Consider the following 20,523-nt stretch of genomic DNA (forward strand, 5'->3'; position numbering starts at 1 on the left):
TTTGTGATTGAGCTAATTCACTCAGGATGATATTTTCTAGTTCCAACAATTTGCCTATGAATTTCATGAAATCGTTGTTTTTAATAGCTGAATAGTACTCCACTGTGTAAATGTACCACACTTTTTCTGTATCTATTCCTCTGTTGAAGACATCTGGGTTATTTCCAGCTTCTGGCTATTATAAATAAGGCTGCTATGAACATAGTGGAGCATGTGTCCTTGTTATATGTTGGAACATCTTTTGGATATGTGCCTAGGAGTGGTATAGCTGGGTCCTAAGGTGGTCCTATGTCCAATTTTTTGAGGAACCTCTAAACTGATTTCCAGAATGGTTGTAACAGCTTGCAATCTCACCAAAATTAGAGGAATGTTCCTCCTTCTCCATATCCTTACCAGCCTTTAATGTAACTTGAGTTTTTTTGCTTAGCCATTCTGATTGGTTTGAGGTGGAATCTCAGGGTTATTTTGATTTGCATTTCCCTGATGACTTAGGATGTTGAACACTTCTTTAGGTGCTTCTCAGAATACAATTGAATACCCAGAAATGAACCCACACACCTATGGTCACTTTATCTTTGACAAATAAGCTAAAATCATCTAGTGGATAAAAGATAGTATTTTCAAGAAATGGTGCTGGTTTAACTGGCTGTCAGTATGTAAAAGAATGCAAATCAATCCATTCTTATTGCCCTGTACAAAGCTCAAGTCCAAGTGGATCAAGGACTTCCACATCAAACCAGATACACTCAAACTAATGGAAGAGAAATTGGGGAATTGGCACAGGGGAAAAGAGTTGACAAATGGGCCCTCATAAAATAGCAAAGCTTCTGTAAGCAAAGGACACTGTCATTAGGACAAAATGGCAACCCCCAGATTGGGAAACAATCTTTACCAATTCTACATCTGATAGAGGACTAATATCCAATATATACAATGAACTCAAGAAGATAGTTTCTAGAGAATCAAATAACCCATAAAAATGGGGTACAGGGCTAAAAAAAGTATTCTAAATTGAGGAATAGTGAATGTACCCCATCTTAATAGGGTTAGGTGGTTCTCTGGAATCTAATTTCTTAAATACTTTGCATATTTTAAATATTAGGTATCTACTGAATATAAGGTTGGTGAAGATTTTTTTTTCCAATCTGTGGGTTGCTGTTGTCCTATTGACAGTGTCCTTTGCCTTACAGAAGCTTTTTAATTTTATGAAGTACCATTTATGAACTGTCTATCTTAGAGCATGAACCATTGGTGTTATGTTCAGGAAATTTTCCTTTGTGCCAAGGTGTTTGAGGTTCTTTTTCACTTTCTCTTCTGTTAGATTCAGTGCATCTAGTTTTAAGCTTTGTACAAGGAAATAAGAATGGATCAATTTGCATCTTCTACATGCTGACTGCCAGTTGATTCAGCACCATTTATTGAAAATACTGTCCTTTTTTCACTGGATGGTTTTAAGTCTTTGTCAAAACTCAACTAAGCGTAGGTTTGTGGATTTATTTCTGGGTCTTCAATTCTATTCCATTGATCTTTCTGCCTGTCTCTGTTCCAATACCATGTTTTTTGTTTGTTTGTTAGTTTTTGTTTTATCACGATTGCTCTGTATTTGAGCTTGAGGTCAGCGAGGGTGATTTCCACAGAACTTCTTTTATTGTTGAGAATGTTTTTTGCTATCCTGGGCTTTTTGTTATTCTAGATGAATTTGAGAATTTCTCTATCTCTGTGAAGAATTGAGTTGGAATTTTGATGGGGATTGCATTGAATCTGTGGATTGCTTTTGGTAAGATGGCCATTTTTACTATGTTAATCCCACAGATGCATGAGCATAGGAGATTTTTTTCCATCTTCTTAGGTCTTCCTTGATTTCTTTCTTCAGAAACTTGAAGTTCTTGTCATACAGATCTTTCACTTGCTTGGTTAGAATCACACTGAGGTATTTTATATTGCTTGTGACTATTGTGAAGGATGTCCTTTCCCTAATTTCCTTCTCAGCCTGTTTATCCTTTGAGTACAGGAAAGCTACTGATTTGATTGAATAAATTTTGTGTCCAGCTACTTTGCTGAAGTTGTTTATCAGCTGTAGAAATTTTCTGGTGAAATTTTTGGGATCTCTTATATATATTATATCATCTGTAAATAGTGATATTTTCACTTCTTCATTTCCAATTTGTATCGCTTTGATCTCCTTTTATTGCCAAATTGCTCTGGCTAGAACTTTGAGTACTATACTGGATAGTGGAAATCAATCTGGCAGGTCCTCAGAAAACTGAAATTAGTTCTACCCAAAGACTCAGTTACACTACTTCTGGGTATATACCCAAAAGATGCTTAAACGTATAACAGGGACACTGGCTCCACTATGTTTATAGCAGTCTTATTTATAATACCCAGACATTGGAAAGATCCCAGATGTCCCTCAACAGAAGAATAGATACAGAAAATGTGGGGCATTTACAGTATGGGATACTGCTCAGCTATTAAAACAATGACTTCCTGAAATTCACAGTCAAATGGATGGAACTAGAAAATATTCTGAGTGAGGTAACCCAGACATAAAAGAACAGACATAGCATGTACTCCCAGATAAATAGATATTAACCCAAAGCTCAGAATACCCACAATACAACCCACGAACCATATGAACTTAAGAAGCTGGAAGACCAAAGTGTAGATGCTTCAATCCTATATAGAATGGGGAACCAAACAATCATAGGAGGTCCAGCGAAGGAGAGACTTCGGAGGGAGATAGGAGGAGGGAAAAGGAGGGGGAAGGATCAGGAACCAGAAGCGGGCAGGAGAGAAGTACAGAGGGTCAGAATATTGAATAGAAACATGTAGTAGTGAGGAATGGGGAACTGGACGTAGCCACTACAAAGTCTCAGACTCCGGGGAAGCTGGAGGCTCCCAGGATCCAACTGAGATGACTTTAGCTGAAATACTCAACAAAGGGGATATACAAGTTGTAAAGTCTATCCTTGTCAATAGGCACGGCCCCCAGTTGAAGGATGGGGCTACCCATGCATTTCAATTTTTTAACCCAGAAATATTCCTGTCCAAAGGAAAGACAGAGACAAAAAAATAAAATGGAACAGAGACTAAAGAAAAGGCCTTTCAGAGACTTCCCCACCTAGGGATCCATCTTATTGGCAGACACCAAACTTCCATGAAGTTGCTGGTGCCATTCAGGAGGGCTTGCCAACAGGAATGTGGTATGGCTGTTCCCTGAGAGGTTCTACCAGCACTTGATCAATATAGATGCAGATACTCACAGCCGACCATTGGGCTGAGCCTGGGGACCCCAACAGAAGATCTAGGGAAAGGACTGAAAGGGCTGAAGGGGATTTAAAACCCCATAGGAAGAACAAAATAAGCTAAGTGGACCACCCAGCACTTCCAGGGTCTAAAACACGAACCAAAGAGTATACATGGAGTGACCCATGGCTCTAGATACACATGTAGCAGAAGATGACCTTATCGGACATCAATGGAGGGAAGGCCCTTGGTCCTGTGGAGGTTTGATGTCTCAGTGTAGGGGGATGCTAGAGCAGTGAGGTGTGAGTGAGTGAGTGGGTGGAGGAGCATCTTCATAGAGGCAAAAGGGAGGGGAGAAAGGGGAATGGGATGAGGATGCTTGTGGAGGGGTAACTGGGAAGGGGGATATCATTTGAAATGTAAACGAACAAAATAATTAATAAAATAAACAAAGCAGGCAGATTTAAGACAACTGATGTCCAGGGTCTTGCCTGAATGGTTGTGACTAGAGTACTACTTGGTCCTGGAAAAGACCTCTTTGGGGCAGGGACAATTGCTTTGAAGATACAAAGAGGATTGTTCTGTGGGTGATCCAAAAATTCTTTGAGCGATGAGAAAATGCTGATGGAGATCCTCTGCTCATATTGTCCTTGAGACTGACCAGTTGACACTATTCTTTTTTTTTTTTTTTTTTTTTTTTTTTAGAATCTAGGCTCATCTTATCTCCTTTTGTATCAACTACATAATTGATAGTAGCTTGGCCTTGTATTTGACACATCACCACTGAAGCTGGTCAACAGATACTCATCTGGCTTTCAGAAACTTTCTTCTTTTCTTTTTTTTCTCTTTTGATGACATTTTCATTGTAGAGCATAATAGTCATACTGACCAATGGTTCTGTTCATTTCTATTTCTTTAGATATTTCAATAATGTAAACAGCAAATTGAACAGCAGTAGACACTCAGAGGCAGTAGGCAGTTCCTCATGGTTAACTCTCAAATGAACAGAACTTACAGCATACACATACAGGTTAGCTCCCTTCATTAAGGGAGCATGAGCTGTCAGTTCCTTGATAATTCTAGGCTGAAATCTTCTCTGACGTCTTAATGCAGGCACTTAAAACTACATATCATCCTCTTAGGATTGTTTTTGTTGTATTCCATAGATTTTTAAATATTGCCTTTTGTTTTCATTTAATTACAGGAGGTATTCAATTTATTTCCTGATTTCTTTATTGACCCATTTATAATTAAGTGGCATGTTGTTTACTATCCATGAGTATCTGTATACTTTTGGAGGTCTTTTTGGTTATTAATTTCAAGTTTTTATTTCATTGCAGTCAGAATACATAGTTATTTCTAAAACTTTTGAGATTTGCTTTGAGTATCAGTATATGATCAATTTTAAAGAGACTTCTATGACTGCTGAGAAGAACGTGTGTTCTGTTGTGTTTGAGCAGAATATTCTATAGCTATCCTTTGGTTTCCTTTAATCTATGATCTCACTTGGCTCCAGTGTTTGTTTATTTTATCTGATGACCTTTCCATTGGTGAACATGGAGTATTTAAGTCACCTATTTCTGGGGATTGGAGGGATGGGAATCCATAACTTAATGTTCAATAATATCTGTTTTATAAAATTGGGTGCACCGTGTTTAATGCTTTTATGGATAGAATTGTAATGTCTTGGCATTGTTCCCACCATCAAAATGAATTGACCATCTGATTAATTTCAACTTGAAGTCTATATAGTCAGTTAATTAGAATAATAGTGCCTCCTTATTTCTGGTTCAATTTGCTTAGGATACTATTTCCATCCCTTAGTATTTACACTTGAAGATGAGGTGTGTTTCTTGTAAATAACAAAAAGATGGATTTATTTTTCTATTGTAATCAACTAGCTTGTGAATTTTGATTGCATAATTAAGTTCATTAATATTCAGAGTTATAATTGACAGGTATATTAACTGCTGTCATTTTATTGCTTTTGTCAGTTTGGATGTTTGTTTTCTTGGTCTAACCTCTGCACAACAGCTATCCTACCACCAATTTCATTTTTTGCTGTAGCTTCTTGGGTGTTTTTTCTTTTCCTGTAGTACAATTTCTACCTTCTTTATAGAAAAAACTTGCTGAGGATAAATTCATTTACCTTGGTTTTCTCCAAGATGCCTGTTTATTCCTCTTCAATTAAGACAGAAAGTTCTGCTGGCTACATTTCCTTGGATTGGCATCTGTGTTGTTTCAGAATTTGAAACATGCTGCTACAAGCTTTTCTGCCCTTTAACGTTTCCATTGAGAAATCAGCTGTTGTTCTGATGTGCCCACCTCTACAGACAGCTTGGGCCGTCCCTTTTGCAGCTGTCAATACCCTTTGTTCTATACACTGTATGTTTTTAGTTGCAGAATGCTAGGGGGTATTTCTGGCTCTTTCTATTTATTCTTCCATGAGTGTCTTCTAAGTGGATAGCCATCTTTCCCCCTGGATTTGGGAATGTTTCTGAGATTTTATTGAATATATTTGTATATGTTTAATCTGGGATTATTCAACTTCTACAGCAATTATTTATAGATTTTGGTGTTTTCATGACATCCCATGATTCCTGCATATACCACTGTTACAAAATTCATTTAAAAATTAGTAGATTACAAAAAGGCTTTGATCTATTGTTACATATGTTAGTTATGATGTGGAAAGCCGCAATGGCATTCACCATTACAAGATGGCGCTGGCTTCCGCTAAACCAGCCAGACTTCCTTTCAGGAGACTGGCTGTGTGCACATGTGCAAGAGTGTGTTCGTGCCAAGTCTTTGCCCACCCCGGGGCGAGCCGATGAGATCATGGGTAAGTGACCAATCAGGTGTGGACACGCCACATTAGCGTGTATAAAAGCAGCGCCATTCTGGGGCTCGCTCTCTCCTCTTCAAGATGCAATAAACGCTTTGCTGCAGAAGGATCCTGGTGTCCGCGCGCGTGTTCTTGCTGGCGGGACGATAGTGCGGGACATTATGACACGAACAGGAGCAAGGAATGGCTGTTCTGGAAAGCTAGACTTTAGCCTAAGATAAGGTAATTAGCCCCTGCAACTGCAACATTTCAGTCTCTCCATAGTACAAAAATTCTCATCAGCCAATCAGTCTCTGCAGCCACAGCTTCTCTTCAGGAATTTTTGCTTACAGATGTAACTTGAGGACCACTGAAAGAAAGGGAGAGAGAGAGAGAGAGAGAGAGAGAGAGAGAGAGAGAGAGAGAGAGAGAGAATATGTGTCTGTGTGTATGCTATGACAATTGCTTACTCTTTCTTGGAGAAGTTGATACTTACATTGGGGCTTATATCTCTTATTGTCATCTGATCACCCTTCTAATTCTTCACTCTTATTCCTAAATCTGTACATAAAATATCTTTAATAAAATTTCCAACTCAGTTTCACTAATAAATAAAAAAGTAAATAAATAAATAAACACTGAAAAATATAAAGGTCCAATTCCTCTAGCTTGTCCTCAAATTCTGACCTTTTATCTTTTTTCTTCCATCTTTATTTGAGTATTTCTTATTTACATTTCACATGTTATTCCCTTTCCCAGTTTCCATGCCAACATCCCCCTAACTCCTCCCCCTCCCCTTGTTTATGGGTGTTTCCCTCCCCATCCTTCCCCCCATTTCCATCCTCCCCCCAACAATCATGCTCACTGGGGGTTCAGTCTTGGCAGGACAAAGGGATTCCCCTTCCATTGGTGATCTTACTAGGATATTCATTGCTACCTTAGAGGTCAGAGTCCAGGATCAGTCCATGTATAGTCTTTATGTAGTGGCTTGGTCCCTGGAAGCTCTGGTTGCTTGGCATTGTTGTTCATATGGGGTCTCGAGTCCCTTCAAGCTCTTCCAATTCTTTCTCTGATTCCTTCAACGAGGGTCCTGTTCTCAGTTCAGTGGTATGCTGCTGGCATTTGCCTCTGTATTTGCTGTATTCTGGCTGTGTCTCTCAGGAGAGATCTACATACGGTTCCTGTCAGCCTGAACCTCTTTGCTTCATCCATCTTATCTAGTTTGGTGGCTGTATATGAGTGGGCCACATGTGGGGCAGGCTCTGAATGGGCGTTCCTTAAGTCTCTGTTCTAATCTTTGCCTCCCTATTCCCTGCCAAGGGTATTCTTGTTCCCCTTTTAAAGAAGGAGTGAAGCTTCCACATTTCGGTCATCCTTCTTGAGTTTCATCTGTTCTGTGCATCTAGGGTAATTTGAGCATTTGGCCTAATATCCACTTATCAATGAGTGCATACCATGTGTGTTTTTCTGTGATTGGGTTACCTCACTCAGGATGATATTTTCCAGTTCCCTCCATTTGCCTATGAACTTCATAAAGTCATTGTTTTTGATACCTGAGTAGTATTCCATTATGTAGATGTACCATATTTTCTGTATCCATTCCTCTGTTGAAGGTCATCTGGGTTCTTTCCATTTTCTGGCTATTATAAATAAGGCTGCTATGAACATAGTGGAGCACGTGTCTTTGTTATATGTTGGGGCATCTTTTGGGTATATGCCCAAGAGAGGTATAGCTGGATCCTCAGGCAGTTCAATGTCCAATTTTCTGAGGAACCTCCAGACTGATTTCCAGAATGTTTGTACCAGTCTGCAATCCTACCAACAGTGGAGGAGTGTTCCTCTTTCTCCACATCCTTGCCAGCATTTGCTGTCACCTCAGTCAATTTTTATCTTAGCCATTCTCACTGGTGTGAGGTGGAATCTCAGAGTTGTTTTGATTTGCATTTCCCTCATGAGTAAAGATGTTGAACATTTCTTTAGATGCTTCTCAGCCATTCGACATTCCTCAGCTGTGAATTCTTTGTTTAGCTCTGAACCCCATTTTTTAATAGGGCTATTTGTCTTCCTGCAGTCTAACTTCATAAATTCTTTGTATATTTTGGATATAAGTCCTCTATCAGTTGCAGGATTGGTAAAGATCTTTTCCCAATCTGTTGGTTGCCGTTCTGTCCTAACAGCATTGTCCTTTGCCTTACAGAAGCTTTGCAGTTTTATGAGATCCCATTTGTCGATTCTTGATCTTAGAGCTTGTCCGTGTTCCATTCTATTGCTGATGTTTCACAATGAGCTATTAGACCTATTGAAAACTTCAATTTGACCTTCATGTTTGTTTTTTCAATATTTCTCATTATTGAATTTAACTTGCATATCCTAAGTTGTCATTATTTCCTTCAGCTATTTATTTCCTTATTCTTCAGCTTCAATCAGGCATTTTTCCTGTGATCTTTAAGTACATTTATGGTTTCATTTCACTTTGCGCTCTTTGAGCATGGTTTTAACTGTTTTGAATTCTGTGTCCTTTCAATTCTTCATTAGTTGTTCTCATTGGGGACAACTATTATGTAACTGGTAATTTGGAAGCTGGGGAGAGCATATTATCTTGAGATTTTTGTTTGTTCTGGGGTGGGTTACTTGTCTTCTTGTTGTGAACGAACTTGGGCATCTGGTGATAGGTTGCTGATTGTTTCTTTTGTTATGGCTTTAGCCCATTGAGCTGAAGTCCTGAGGTAGAGTGATTAGTCTGACAGCTTGGGTGATTTCTGAGAAGGCAGAGAGTGATTAGTCTGACAGCTTGGGTGATTTCTAAGGCAGGAGGGAGTGGAAATCGGGCAATTTATCAAGCCTGGCTGATGCATCTTCGGAGGGTCCTGGAGTGGGATGAGCAGAGTCGAGTGGAAGATGAGCTTTTTACCAGATCTAGCCATGTGAAATGTCTGGGTGCCTGTAGAAAGTCCTAACAGTCAATTTTCAAAGTCAGCATTCAAAGTAAGGGTTTCATTGTGGTATTTTCATATATATGCATATATTTATATGTGTATGGTGTGTGCATATGTGTATGTGCATTTTTTCTATTAATCACCCTCCCGACCCCCACTCTCCCATCTTATTGTTTTTCACCCTTCCAATAAATAGTCTCCATTCTCCTTCATGTTACATGTATTCCACCATTATTGCTTTTACCCTCCTTACCCCCTTAAGGTCTCTTTCTCCCCTCTCATAGTCTCTTCTCTACATTCCTGACATACACACCTGTACACACAAAATTAAACCTATATTTTGTATGGGGGAAAATACATGTTATTTATCTTGCTAATTCTGGCCAAACATAATGGTGTTCAGCGCCATGTTTAATATATAATGGGTAAAGATTATTTTCCCACCCTGTAGATTGTACCTTCATTATTATGACTGTTTCTTTTGCTGTAACACTATTATTATTCTATTACAGGTCTTTACAGGTATTTTCTTTCATAAATACAAGTTTTAATCTTTTTTTGTCTCATGTGAATATTTATTTTTCTTCTTAAAAATGTACAAAAAATAAAATAACATATTTGTAGTTTATAGATTTCCCCACTCCCTTCTACAAAACTATTAAGTTACATTTACTCTTTTTTATGTGAGAGCAGATTGTACACACGAGTCTCCCCTGCATGTCTTTCAGAATGGGCCATTCTTAGAATCTGGCACAAACCCTCTTTTCCTGTTGCATTTTTGTGACTATTGAAATATGAAGGAAAATGTTTTAATTCATTTCAAACTTCTCAGGTTTCTGTGTTAGGACTGTTGCGGTTTAAATCTCTGCCCGCATCCCGGACAGAACACACTAAACCAACAAGGTTCCACGTGGAGAGGTTTAATGGGAGAATGAGACAATGGGGAGGGGACAAGAGAAAGAAGAGAAAGAAAGAGAGAGGGCAGAAGATGCCTGCTTTTTATTTGGAATATGATGTCACTGCTCCCAGGTGAAGGTGGGAACTAAGCAAAAGGTATGCTGCTAATGATGGCTGTTGCCATGGCAACAGTGACCAGGTGGTATCTCTGCTGGAGGTGAAAGCAATTCCTGATACCAACAAGGATGTACTTTAGTCTTTTAGGAACCAATTTCAAGGTGACAGCCCACTGTCTATTTTCTATTGGTTCCAATTTCTAAACACTGAGGAAGTTTCAATGATGTGGGGACACAGAGCCTCCTTCATGTGTCCCCCATCTTTTATGCATTACCAAAGAATATAAAGGTTCTCTTTTGGATGAGATTAATTCAGGACAAGGCAAGCTTTTCTATTTTTCTGGAGTGTTTTTGTTTAGGAAGTGATGCTCAGCAAAGCTCAGTCAACACAGCAAGCGACAAGATGCATTGTAATCCACCAGCAGACACTCCTGGACTTGACACTACACTGCTCCTTTGTGACTTCATATCCCTTGTTCTGGCAATGGCTATCTCATGGACTGTAGGTACTCAGGACAAAGGGAAAGCTGTCTCTGGCTTGTCTTCAGCCCCAGAGCAGACAAGCAATTTTCCAGAGAGTCTCAGTTTGCTACAAATCTGTCTCTCTGCTCTGGAATCCTGAGCCCACCTTTAAGTCTGCAGCTAACCCCAAGTGCTATAGCACAGGAAGTGCATAGAGCATATATTTCCAACACTTAGTTTGCCAGTCTTAGATCACAGGCCCACTAGTATCTTGGAGGGTTCCCAGGCTGCTAGTAGTTTCAAAGAGTGGCACTTGAAATACAGAATTGGAATAGAGCTTATTTAGCTCAGAATGCAAACTGTTGGCAGCACAAAGAAAGATCAGAAGTCCAGTGGACTCTCAGAAAGTTGCACCCTGCTGTCCTTTGGGATCCTTTTGGTTACAGCAAATACTCTGCATCCCATTCAATTTCTCTGCAGCTTTGAAGAGCAGTAGTTGGGCTGGAATCAGCCTCGGTTGCTCTGGACTTCTGGGGCAGGTAGAGGAAGAAGGCAGGGGCTAGAGAGCAGAGCCTCTAGGTAAGACATCAAAGTGCTTCACAGACAAATTTAGACCTTCACAGATAACTTTAAACCACTATCCAGGCATTGGGACGGGATGTGCCTGGCTATCCAAACTAATAGTGCTCAGCCCACAGGGTCACATACCAATCCTTAACCCTAACAGATCTACTGACTTGTTCTCTCAGAGAGATCAGAGGCCCACAATGGGGCATGCTTTCATGACTGTTGGGGTAAGCCTCAGCCTTCCAAGGGTGAGGAGAGGATGAAACAGCCTTAGTTCTCCAGCACACCTCCCAAAATTGGTTTCAGAAGTGCAAGGGCTCCCACACTTTCCACAGCCAGGGTGTATAGAGTTACTGCTTCCAATCAGAAGCAAGGTGAAGCACTGTCTGTTGTTCACAGCAGAGCAGAGCCACTGGCTCAATGCACAAAGCTGCAGTTGGATCTTTAAAGGGGCCACTTGAGATGAAGGACATATTTGTAAACTATGAGGCACTACAGTGTCCAGGATCCCTATGTTGGCCAAGCAGTTTTACAGCAGGTCCCAGTGATAAGGCCCTGGCAAATATCTTTGCAGAGACTTTGCACAAAGCTCAAGAGATGCCTCATACCAAAGCTAGAGAAGGCATTGACAGTATGTCTTTTTCCCACACAGCTCAAAGGACAAGTTTAGACAACATATCACCATGAGATAAAACATGATGGCCTCAAGGAGAGGCCATGTTTGAGGAGAGAGGGCTCTGGGAAAACAAGTCCTCAGGCATGGCCTGATTGGAGAGTCCATCCTGGTATTCATTCCAATCACATGACATCTCAAAGGCCACTTTCCTAACCTTATCTTGGATAGAGCACAATGCTCTGAATCTCCAGGTATGTTTCCAATGGCAGTAAACATGCCCACAAACCATAGGTAAAGTATAATATTGCAATATTATGTAGCGATTATATACATGATCATCAGGCATACTTTTGTGTTCCTTATTATTGGAACATGGTAGCACAGTGTCTTCCTATACAAGGCCCAGTGGCTTTTTGCTGAGATTCCCCTGGAGGTATTTAGCAAAATGACCTTCCTCAGAGAAATCTGAAGGTTTGCGACCAGTAAACCGGTGTCCTGCTTACCTCATCCATGAAGACTGCGCCCAAGAAGCAGCTCATCTGATCCATCTACTCAAGAAATGTAGGTAGGTAAGAAAAAGGACACACCAGTTCCCCAGGCTCAAGATGAGTGGACTTGGTGCTGCCCTTGAAGGGGAAACTCTGAAGGTCTCACATGGAGCTACCATTAAATTGCAGAGTCCTGGTGGGCTCTTGGGGGTTAAAATGGGCCTACCAGGCTCAAAGAATTTTGCTGAGGGACTCAGGCTTCAGATCCATAGGGAGCAAGTGGAAGAGTCTTTCCTGGGCCTTAGGCCCCGCCCCCCTTCCCAGCACCCTTGTAACAGTTTTGTGAGGTAGATGAAATGGGTCTCCAGGTTCTGGGGTGGCAGAGATCACATCTCTCACAGGAAGGAGTGCACCAAAATCTCCTGTCATGGACTACATCAGGGCTCAGATCTCCATCAGCATGATCTTGAAGCCTTCCACCATTCTCTCTAGGTTAAGAAAGGTGTCCTCATTTGAATAGTGTTCAATAATATTGTCATCCATGTTGACCAGGATGCCCTTTTTGCTCTTCTTATAAAGCTTTGTGATTTTCTCCACCGGCAGTCCGTACTTTTCAGAGACAGCACTTCTATCAGGCCCTTCACCTTGAGTGATTTCAGCCTCAGAGCATCAAACATCATCATTTTCCTTCTCACTTATAACAGCACTGCAAGAGAAGGGAAGGACCCAAGTGAGCAGAGGCTTGGAACTAAGTTTTATTCTTTCTATGACAAAACACTTCTCATTGTATAGTACTGCTAAAAATGAGCACAAATGATAATATATTTTATCGTATTTTAGCTTATTTTATAATATGAATACTGTTAACATTTCATTTTAACTTTAAAAAATAGTATTTTATTAATTTTTAGAGTTTCATACAATGTATTTTGATCAGCTTTACCACCCCTCCCCTTCCATGTTCATCGTACTCACCTTTACTTTTCTACTTACCCAAGTTCAAGTCTTCTTCTAAAACAACATTGAGTCCAATTTATACTGCCTAAATACACTAAGAAGTGGGTCCTGCTCTGGAGTGTGGTTGACTTCCTAGGAGAATCACACCATTAACAAATACTCACTCTCCTCTTCTAGCAGCTTCAAATGCCTAGAGTTTTGTCTGGCTTGTGAGTACTTTCATAATTGTTGTTGGGTTCACATGTGCAACCGCCTCTGCTATGTCTGGAAAACAGTTTCCTGGAAACTATCCACCACCTTTACCTATTACAATCTTTCTGAGTCTTATGGGAAGTGATGTCTTAATACATAGGCGAATGCCAGCAGCAAACCACTGAACTGAGAATGGAACCCCTGTTGAAGGAATCAGAGAAAGAACTGGAAGAGCTCGAAGGGGCTCGAGACCCCATATGAACAACAATGCCAAGCAACCAGAGCTTCCAGGGACTAAGCCACTACCCAAAGATTATACATGGACTGACCCTGGACTCCAACCTCATAGGTAGCAATGAATAGCCTAGTAAGATTACCAGTGGAAGGGGAAGCCCTTGGTCCTGCCAAGACTGAAACCCCAGTGAACGTGATTGTTGGGGGGGAGGGTCTTAATGGGGGGAGGATGGGGAGGGGAACACCCATATAGAAGGGGAGGGGGAGGGGTTAGGAGGATGTTGGCCGGGAAACTGGGAAGGGGAATAACAATCGAAATATAAATAAGAAATACTCAAGTTAATAAAGATGGAAAAAAAATAAAACAATTAGGCCGACAAGGTATTCATTTTGTATCTTAGTGTTTTCTTTTGTTGTTGGGAGCCAGAGTACCCCATGAGAGCAGCCTGTATACCCAAGGTGAGAGATCAGTGTGTGCAGACAAAGGAACATGCATTTATGTTTAATATGTATAAAAACTTTCTTAAGAAGAGCTTTGTTTGCCGAAGTGTTCATAAGCTGGAGCTACAGAAATAAACTTTGGGCCTTCATCAAAAAAAATATCGTTTTTTAAATACATATATAAGCAGTACAGTGTTCTTAATTAGAATTTTTCCACTAGTAGTTGAGTTCTTTTCAAACCAGTTACATTAACCACAAGCACTTTTACCCTCAGTTAAAAGTGAGCAAATTTATACCAGAAATCTAGGTAATCTGTCTTTAGGCAGAAGTGCATGTGTCAGGTGACTTTTTATTCTATACTATTATTTCATCAATGGAGTTTATATTATTTCATATAATATATAGTTTCTAAAAGCTTATCAATATTTCCTCTGTGTCTTGTCAAAGATATAGCTATTTCACACAGTACATGCTACTTCTTAGATGATATTTCAAAGAAGAAGAAGAAGAAGAAGAAGAAGAAGAAGAAGAAGAAGAAGAAGAAGAAGAAGAAGAAGAAGAGGGAGTCTCTCCAGCTCTAAGTCTTCTGTTCTAATGAATGACAAATTACAAAATTTTAAGGAACCATGGGAATGTAGTTAATAATAATTATCAGATAAGCTTGAGTGATTTTTAAAGAGAAGAATCCAATGAAACATGACCTTGAACTTCTTGAAACTTTTTTCCTTAAAACATTTTTAGCCTTTCTTAAAACCTAGGCTTTAAGCTAAATGCTAAACACTGCAACTCAGCCAGACCTCCTGCTGTGTAAATTGATCCTGTTAACTAGATAGTTGCTAAATTTCCATTTTAGCCTAAAATGGCTTGCCCAAAAGGCAAATGGAACACTTAGAGATGAAAAATGTAACACTTGAACAAAGTGTTATACCAGCAATAAAGTATGTCATTGACAATGGGGCAAAGCAGCTTGTTCGGATACATAGTGGTTCCCTTTCAAAATAATTTGAATAAATTAGAATAATCTCCACCAAAATAAATGAATTTGTTTAAATGTTTCATGCATGCAAATGATAAAAGTAGGACTTTGATTCTGGTGCACACAGGGCTTTTGTCTAGGGACAGGGTTCACATGAAACTACATATCTTCTAGAAAGTGTTCATTTGGGGAAAAATCAGGCAGGCAAGCAACTTAGCTGTGCAACTTAGACCTCATAATAGCTAGCCCACCCGATAAAGATGTTTCTCATTCTCAGCAAGGGTCTTTCCCACTTATTTAATCCTTTCTGAAAATGCCTTTACTGCCCCAGAAATGTGTCTCTTAGTTGATTGCTGATCCTCTCAAGTCGTTAATCAAGAGTAACCACCATAGTGACCAAGCAATTAGCCTGAAGTCTAACAGCTGGTTAATGATAGAACTGGGATTAGAATTTAGATCTCTTGTTAGTCAGATTGGTGTCCCCTCTAAAGCACAAAACACTGTTGCTGAGTGTGATATTGATTGAAGTGTTTTCATGTGCATGTAATGTTTATGAAACATTTTACATTTGAGGGGTAAATCTTATCACTGTTGTTTTATTTATAATTAAATGAATAAAGTTTAGAGTAGTCAAGTTATCTGCCTAAAGTTACACAATAGGTTAGTGATAGTACTTGGGTTTTAACAAAAAATAGTCTACGGACTTTTTGTCTTAAATATCATATTACAAAAATGATGAGATATAAATTAATTTGCTGGTTAAAATGAATAGTCTATACTATATACACATATATATTATTTATATAGTATAAACTATTCACAGTTATAAACTATTTATATATTATAAATATATATTCATAGTATAGGTTATTCATATGTATTTGAGACAGATTATCTCTTTGTAGGAATGGCTGGCTTGGACCTCACTATGTAGACTAAGCTGGTGTCAAACTTACAGACATCTGCCTGTCTTTACCTTCTGAGTGCTGGGATTAAAGGTTTATGTCATCACAACTATCTGTAAATATTTTAATTTAGCTCCTTTACTTTCTTTTGTTTCTTGTTGTAGTTTTTTGGGGGGGACATGATTTTGCTCTATAGCCCAGGCTGCCCCTAAACTTGCTATATAGCTCAGACTTGTCTAGAACTTGAGATAGTCCTCTTTCAGCATCTTGAAGATGAATTTGAACTTCTGATACTCTTATTCTCTCCTCCTTCTTGCTGGGATTACAGGTTCGCACTACCATTATTGATTTTATGGAGTACTTGGGATTGAAGATAGGGTTTGTGCATGACAGTCTATCATTCTATTGCTATAACACATCACCATCATATACCTATCTTTTTATCGCTCATTTGAGCTGGAAAATAATTTATTCTTAACAGTTACCTTTACTGAGAATGATATTATCTATTAATAGGTCCATTTCAAAATGTGTGTGAAAATACTTTGTTCAATTTGGGGGAGTTTGACTAGTGGTTTTATTATTGGTTGTTTTTCAAATTTATATTTCTTTGTAGGTTCATAATATGCCACAAGCTAATGACTTTTCATAATACAATTATTTATATGGTATTTCTTCAGTTGAAGAATTGATATATTATTTGGCATGGAGTTTTTGCTTTCTGGAGAATCTTAGAAAAGTAGATTTTGTCTTTATTGTTATGAGCATAGCCTTTAACACCTGAGTCATCCCTCACAAATGACATGGAATTAGTCAACCACATTTTTTAAAAATTTAAAACCCACTCCATGAGATGAAACACATACCAGATGCTGGGAATGTGGTAAAGAAACTGAAACTAGAATGGTCATAGACCTATGGGAAAACTTGTTACCATTTTTCTAATAAGCAAACATAACAATAAAATGACTCCTAATGCCACATTGCTGTACTCATAGATCAGTGCTCAACCGTTCAACCACCTCAGATAAGTTTTTTGTTGCAGTAGATGGGAGGGAATACAGACACCCAAAATTAGACAATATGTGGAGAATGGAGCACTCGGTCTTAAATGGGTTATCTTCATCAAAGCATACCACTCCCCTCCCTAACAAAACTTCAAAGATCTATGTGGGAGAAGAAGCTGAAAGATTGTAAGCAACATAAGTGGTGGTTGATTCCAAGGAAACTATCTTCCACATACAGCAAGACTGGAGCACACATGAACTCACAGAGACTATGGCTGCATGCATACAGTCTTCACAGACAGGGTCCCAGAACTGAAAGAGGGAAGTGGACACTAGATTCTACCTATAACCAAGATGCCATTTGCAATTAATACTTGCTAGCAAAAGAAAAATCAATTTTGTGAAGTGGAGTGTCCCTGGGTATATGAATATCTACTCTCCAGGACTAGCCTCATTCCCAGAAGTAACTGACTAACAGAAAACTAGCTCAATACTATCATAGGCTTTAGTGTTTCATTTAGTTTTGTCTTGGCAGTTTTTAAATTTTATTTCCCTTGGATATTTTATGTATTTGTATTTCAAATGTTATCCCCTTCCCCCAGTCTCCCATGCACCCTCTCCCTCCCCCTGCTTCTATGAGGATGCTCCCACTCCTACCTACCCACTCCCAACTCAATACCCTGGTATTCCCCAAATTTGGGGAAATGGGCCTTCACAGGACCAAGGGCATTTTCCTCTATTGATGCTGGACAATGCAATCCTCTGCTACATATGCAGCTGGAGCCATGGGTCCTGCCGTTTGTACTCATTGGTTGGTGGTTTAGTTCCTGGGAGCTCTGGGGGGGTCTAGTTGGTTGACATTGTTGTTCTTCCTATGGGGTTGAAAATACTTTCAGTTCCTTCAGTCCATTCTATAACAATTTCATTGGGGTCCCCATGCTCAGTCCAATGGTTAGCTGCAAGCATCCTCATTTGTATCGGTAGGGCTCTGGCAGAGCCTCTCAGGAGACATCCAGATCAGGTTCCTGTCAACAAGCACTTCTTGACATCAGCAATAAATGACTGGGTTTGGTGACTACATATGGGATAAATCCCCAGAAGGGGCAGTCTTTGAACAACCTTTATTTCTTCAGTCCATGCTCCATACTTTGCCTCTGTATTTTCTCCTGTATTTTGTTCTCTCTACTAAGAAGGACTGAAGCACCCACATTTGGTCTTTCTTCTTCTTGAGTTTCATATGATCTGTGAATTTTCTCTTAAGTATCAAAAGCTTTGGGCTAATATCAATTTATCACTGAGTGCATGCCATGTGTGTCCTGGATTTCCTAGATGTTTTTGCTTAGTATCTTCTTGTTCTTTGCATTTTCCTTGACTAATTTCCTGGATGTTTTCTATGGCACTTTCTGTCCCTGAGATTTTCTCTTCAATCTTTTGTATTCTGTTGGTGATGGTTATGTCTATGACTCCTCATCTGTTTCTTAGGTTTTCTATCTTCTGGGTTATCTCCCCTTGTGATTTCTTTATTGTTTCTATTTTCATTTTTAGATCCTGGATGGTTTTGTTCAACTCCTTCACCTGTTTGTTTGTGTTTTCCTTTAATGATTTAAGGACTTCTACTTGTGTACATGTGTTGTTCTGTATTTATTTAAGGGAGTTATTTAGGTCCTTCTTAAAGTCCTTTATCATCATTATGAGATGTGATTTTAAATCCAAATCTTGCTTTTCCAGTGTGTTGAGATATCCAGTATTTGCTGTGGTGGGAGAACTGGGATCTGATAATGCCAGTAGTCTTGGTTTCTGTTGCTTAGGTACTTGTGCTTGCCTCTAGCCATCTGGTTATCTCTGACGTTAGTTGGTCTTGCTGTCTCTGACTGGAGCTTGTCCCTCCTGTGGGTCTGTGAGCCTGTGATCTTAGGAGTGAGCATGCTCCTGGGATACTCGCTTTCAGGGCAGGTTTTGGGTCTGGAGGACTGTGTGACAGCCTTAGCTCTGGGCACAGATGGAGACTGGAATTTTTCTGTTGCAGACTGCCAGGTGGCTCCCATGTCCAGCATGCTCCTAGTGCATGTCTCCTTGGACAGTCAGAGCAGAAGTGGGTTCCTATCTGTAAACTTAGGAGTGATTTCGCTCCCATCAGTCCAGCTTTCTGGGGGCAGGCAGGTTTTGGGACTGAGGGTTGTGGGTCAGCCCTAGATATGGGCACAGATGGAGGCCAGCAGGGAAGTTTATTTAAACTTTAGTATACTTTTGAGTATTTATTTATTTATTTATTTATTTATTTATTTATTTATTTGTCGGCGCCAGCACCGACACGGTACCGAGAATCGGGCCTGTGGGATGAAAGAAACACACACACACAGGTTATGCGTGTCAAGCCAGAAGAGGAAGAGAGCCTCTGGTTTCTTTATTGACCAAACTATATATCCAAAGAACACCACTTAGCAGGTATCTGCCAAGCACAGTGGGGAACCCTGGCTGAGACTTTTTGTTACCAATGTTACACCTTTTTAACCATATCTAATAATTTAAAAGCCAATAGTACATAACCAAGGCATGTAGAGCATATTTATACATTTAAAACCAATCAGAAACAAAATTGAAGTGGCTACACATGTCTTTAATATTTACACCAAGCACCATTTTTAGTTTTCTAGCTGTGATTTTAAGAGAAGCACCTTGTCACCTGTTGAGTCTAATAATCACAGTCAAAGATTTTTCTAAGATTACCAGCCATCAGTTTCATTACCATAGAAGCTGTGAAGCTCCTGGTGCCTTTAGGATCGGCTAGTATAAACATTTAGCCACCCCCTGGGGAGCTTGCCCAGAGGACTTAGGCTTCTAGCTACAGATGTAGGCTCTAAAACCTAATTGAAACTGCTTTTTATTCATTGTTCCCTTCTTGAAGTCAAGGTGTAAACGACTAGCAGATAAAGTTTTTACCATTTTCTCTTTTGAACATGAAACAAAATATTTAAGCAACAAGAAACAAAAACCACAGACATAAACTGACATACATGGACAGTTTGGTGCACCAAGGACAGACAATAGACATAGAGGGAAAATTCTAGATGGTGTCCTACCGAAGGGACCTACATATCCTACCTATGGAACCCAGAACCAGAAATAAGCATTTCTCCAATAGGAACCAGCAGAGAGGCAGGACGTCTCCTGCCTCTCTTATGTTCCCAGGAGAGCTCTGAAAAGTTTTTCTCTTTCTCTAAAGCATCTGGGGGAGAGTCCGGCAGGACTGTTTTTCCCAAGCCCATTCATTCTCTCTCAAGTCTAGGGTATAAACTATCTCTAGTCAGGGTCCAAACATAATTCTAAAAGAACGCATATGCAAAAACGCTTTACTATTACCTTGTCCCATTTATATGACAAGTTTTACTCAGGCTAGCCCAAATCATTCAGGCCTTTTCTGGCCCATCGTACCCCAATCCGTCCCTGGGTCTATGCCGGCCGGGCTCCCGGGAGTGTCCCAACAGTACTCCTTTCTTCTCCGATCTGGTGGGACCTCCATTTGTCGGCGCCAGCACTGACATGGTACTAGGCGAAAGCCTGTGGGATGAAAGAAACACACACACACACAGGTTATTCGTGTCAAGCCAGAAGAGGAAGAGAGCCTCTGGTTCCTTTATTGACCAAACTATATATCC

The sequence above is a fragment of the Rattus norvegicus genome, chromosome X (assembly GCF_036323735.1).
Source record: "Rattus norvegicus strain BN/NHsdMcwi chromosome X, GRCr8, whole genome shotgun sequence".
NCBI classification, from domain to species: Eukaryota; Metazoa; Chordata; class Mammalia; order Rodentia; family Muridae; genus Rattus; species Rattus norvegicus.